This window comes from Rattus norvegicus, chromosome 6 (assembly GCF_036323735.1).
Source record: "Rattus norvegicus strain BN/NHsdMcwi chromosome 6, GRCr8, whole genome shotgun sequence".
Classification (NCBI taxonomy): domain Eukaryota; kingdom Metazoa; phylum Chordata; class Mammalia; order Rodentia; family Muridae; genus Rattus; species Rattus norvegicus.
The window spans coordinates 39,415,038-39,420,143 of NC_086024.1; positions in this window are offsets into that span (position 1 = coordinate 39,415,038).

The window sequence follows — 5,106 nt, forward strand, 5'->3', positions numbered from 1 at the left end:
AGAATGGCTAAGATCAAAAACTCAGGTGACAGCAGATGCTGGCGAGGATGTGGAGAAAGAGGAACACTCCTCCATTGTTGGTGGGATTGCAGACTGGTAAAACCATTCTGGAAATCAGTCTGGAGGTTCCTCAGAAAATTGGACATTGAACTGCCTGAGGATCCAGCTATACCTCTCTTGGGCATATACCCAAAAGATGCCTCAACATGTAAAAGAGACACGTGCTCCACTATGTTCATCGCAGCCTTATTTATAATAGCCAGAAACTGGAAAGAACCCAGATGCCCTTCAACAGAGGAATGGATACAGAGAATGTGGTACATCTACACAATGGAATATTACTCAGCTATCAAAAACAACGAGTTTATGAAATTCGTAGGCAAATGGTTGGAACTGGAAAATATCATCCTGAGTGAGCTAACCCAATCACAGAAAGACATACATGGTATGCACTCATTGATAAGTGGCTATTAGCCCAAATGCTTGAATTACCCTAGATCCCTAGAACAAATGAAACTCAAGACGGATGATCAAAATGTGAATGCTTCACTCCTTCTTTAAATGAGGAAAAAGAATACCCTTGGCAGGGAAGGGAGAGGCAAAGATTAAAACAGAGACTGAAGGAACACCCATTCAGAGCCTGCCCCACATGTGGCCCATACATATACAGCCACCCAATTAGACAAGATGGATGAAGCAAAGAAGTGCAGACCGACAGGAGCCGGATGTAGATCGCTCCTGAGAGACACAGCCAGAATACAGCAAATACAGAGGCGAATGCCAGCAGCAAACCACTGAACTGAGAATAGGTCCCCCGTTGAAGGAATCAGAGAAAGAACTGGAAGAGCTTGAAGGGGCTCGAGACCCCAAAAGTACAACAATGCCAAGCAACCAGAGCTTCCAGGGACTAAGCCACTACCTAAATACTATACATGGACTGACCCTGGACTCTGACCCCATAGGTAGCAATGAATATCCTAGTAAGAGCACCAGTGGAAGGGGAAGCCCTGGGTCCTGCTAAGGTTGAACCCCCAGTGAACTAGACTATGGGGGGAGGGGGACAATGGGGGGAGGGTTGGGGGGGGAACACCCATAAGGAAGGGGAGGGGGAGGGGGATGTTTGCCCGGAAACCGGGAAAGGGAATAACACTTGAAATGTATATAAGAAATACTCAAGTTAATAAAAAAAGAAAAGAAAAGAAAGAAATACTCAAGTTAATAAAAAAATAAATAAATCTGAAATTTTGGAAGAAATGGACAAGTTCCTTGAAAAGAACACTGACTATGTCTTTGGGGTACTATGGCTGTGCTGAAACATCATGACCATAAAAAGCAAATTAAGGAGAAGAGAAAAGATTTGGCTTATGCATCCACATCATAGTCCATCACTGAAAGAAGTCAGGACAGGAAATCAAATGGGCAAGAACCTGCAGGAAGGAGCTGAGGCAGAGGCCATGAAGGGGTGCCGCTTACTGGCTTGTTCAATCTGCTTTCTTATAGATCCCAAGACCACTCACAATGGACTGGCCCTCCCCCATCAATCACTAATAAAGAAACTGCCATATAGACTTGCCTGTAGCCCCATCTTTTCAATTGTGGTTCCGTCCTCTCAGATGACTCTAGCTTGGGTCAAGGGGACATAAAATTATCCAGCACAGACCATGCAGCTATAAGAAAAAACGGGAAATCTCACTGATACATATTTATTTTAGGACTGGTAACTTAGAGTAAGATATTCTTCTATAATATTTTAAATTTCAGAACAAGATAACTTCCTGGTGTTTTCAAACACTTCAGGAGGAAATGAGGAACAATAATACTACACACCTTTTATCAGATGAGTAGGACAGAAAGATTTCTCAAGCTATCCTAACATTAATTAATATAAAAAAAAAAGTCAATGGCACACAAAAACTTTGCAAGGAAAACTGGGTCGTTTCCCTGATTATAAAGACTCATAAAAGTGCTAGGATCAGAGATTTTCTTTAGCTGAAGTATTCAAATGCATCAAACACCACATTCAGCAGGAAATACTGACAATTTTCTCCTGGGGCTGCAACTGATGCAAAACTCCCACTGCTACCATTTTCGCTGTTTTCTATTGTTGATCCCACTGTACACAGTAACGTTGGCAAAAGAAGCTCGAGCCAGAAGACATGGCAAAGACGTAAAACAAGTCTCTGTTCTGCGTTCAGTTGTGTACAGGGAAAACTATAATCATCAACAGATAAACTATTAGAATTACTGGGTATATTGTATACCTCATATTAGCAATGATTAGAAATTTGGGGTTGGGGATTTAGCTCAGTGGTAGAGTGCTTGCCTAGCAAGCACAAGGCCCTGGGTTCAGTCCTCAGCTCCGGGAAAAAAAAAGGAAAAAAAAAAAAGCAATGATTAGAAATTTGAATTCTTTGCAAGCAGAAACTGTTGAACTGAGAACGGGATGCCCATTGGAGGAATTAGAGAAAGTATTGAAAGAACTGAAGGGGCTTGCAACCCCATAAGGACAACAATGCCAACCAACCAGAGCTCCCCAGGGACTAAGCCACTACATAAAGACTATAAATGGACTGACCCTGGGCTCCAGCTGCATATGCAGCAGAGGATGGGCACCAAGGGAAGGAGAAACCCTTGGTCCTGCCAAGGTTGGACCCCCAGTGAAAGGGAATGTCAGGGAGGGTGGTAAGGGGGTATGGATGGCAAGGGTAACATCCTTATAGCAGAAGGGGAGGGGGAGGGGACGGGGGCTTATGGACAGGAAACCAGGAAATGGAATAGCACTTGAACTGTAAATAAAAAATATCCAATAAAAAAAGAAATTTGAATTTTTAAAAATACATTACAAAAAGTATCTTCGATGAGAATAAAACCATCTAAGGATATACAGCAACATTCATGTGATATGTCTATACTGGAAACTGTAACATAAAGACCAATTAAAGAGAATTAGGGGACAGATTCAGTGTTTTTTGAGTGCATACTGCTCTTGAAGAGGATGAGGGTTTGGTTCCTAGCATCCACACTGAGTGCTTTCTTCGTTGGGAATCCACATGCATGTGTGCAGATCACAAACAGACACACTCAAACTAAAGAAAACATGTATGGATAAATACTAACATGTGCATAAATACACCTTGGTAATTGGAAGATTCTGTTGTAAAGTTTTCAAAGCTTTCCCAAATTATTAGAGTTAAGCTCTCATTTGTGAGGGAGTAAATGAACATGAGGATATGCATTGAGCAAAATTGTCTGAGCACAGAACGATAGACAGCACATGAACTCGCTCATATCTTAACATGTTAATCTCATACAAGTAGAGAAAATAGTGGATAGAGAGGCTTTGATGGGTGAGGAGGGACAAGAAGAAGTTTGTCAAGGCTACAAAATGAGCTCTGAAGCTCTGCTGTACGATCGAGTGTCTTAGTGACAATAATGTACACCTAAGTATAGTGGGAAGAGAAGATCATGAATGTCCTCACCATAAAAAATAGTAAATGAGGTGACTTATGCTCTAATTATCCTGATTTATTCATTTTCCATGTAGAGAATATTACTTATACCCTATAAAATGTATGGTTATTAAGTGTCAATTTAACATAGATATTTATTACTATATAAATCCTGGCACATTCCCAGGAGAGGAAAGGCCAATTAATCAATTTCAACTCTGCTACAACTGTACTTAAGCACATCGCATGATTCAGTCCTGTGATCAATAGGAAGATTCACAATGGAAATTGCTACATCTCTTCATGAAAGCACATATTCAAGAATGTTCATGAAAGCACAATAATACAAAACAAACAAAGCACAAATAAACATAAATGATAGTGAATGCTACAGTTAAAGAATAAAATGAAAACCATATTCTTTAAAACTATTATTAGATACCTTAATACATATGAGTCTATTAAAAAACTAAATAAAGTTAGAGCATGTGATTTGATTACAATGTTTACAAGCAGCTTAATGACAGTGTCAGAAGTTGTGGTCACAGTCGGTTAACTTTGTCAAATATTTCCACAGAGGAGTTGTGTAGGAAGCTCCCTGGTGCTGGGTTTCAGAAGTCCGGTTTCTCTGATGCACAGTTCTTGACCTCATGAACATTTGTACAGAAGCACTCTTGTGATCTCTGTACTTTTACACTTCAATAAAAATGTCTTTGAAAATATATGTATAAAAATAGAATATAAATATATTAACATTAGATGCAAAATAAAGGCTGGATAAATGGTTTAATGGTTAAGAGTGCTTCCTGCTCTTCCAGGAGACACAGTTTCAATTCCCAGCACCCATGTTGGGTGGCTCACAACTACCTGTAACTCCAGCTCCAGCCTCCTTCCAGCCTACACGGACATTGCATTCATACACAAACTCCTACACGGACACAGCCACACACAGTTAAAAAATAAACCTATTCTTTTAAAAGCAAACCTATAGCTCATAGATGACTACAGAGAGTGTGTGACCAGGAGTACATGCAAATCAACCTCACACCATTTCTCTGCTCAAGGAGACTGCTCTATAGAGACTTAAAGCCAGGCTGGGATACAAGGGTCTGTGCTAAAGAAGCAGAGACTCAGCAGAAGAATGAGAATCCCGCTGGAAAGATGAGCCCTGTGCTTGGGCTTCCACTTTTTTCCCAGAATAGCTACAGTAGCTGAGTACTTGGACTAAAACTAACCAACTGGTTCTCCTAAACGCATTTACAGAAGCACTTTGTCCGCTGAAGGTAACTCTGATACCCACCCAGACAAGACTCTGCAAATGAGGCCCGAACACAATCATGAGATCCCTTCTTGCTGGGCAGAGCTGAGCCCCCTGGAAGCTTTGAGACCCTTGAAAGCCCCACAATCTGGGAAGATTTGGAGGTCATCTTAGCCATATTGTCGGCTTCCAGAGGAGGAGCTGAGGCCAGGGAAGGATAAAACTTAATGAGGGCCACAGCTCATCACCAGCACACAACTGTCACCTTCTCTCGGAGACCTTCTCCTCCTACAATGAACTAAAATCATTATAAAGATAGAAAACAATGTGGCATTCCATCTAGCTCATGTCTGTGGTTAAAAGAAATGGCCCATTTGATGTTTTATGTTTCAATTTTCT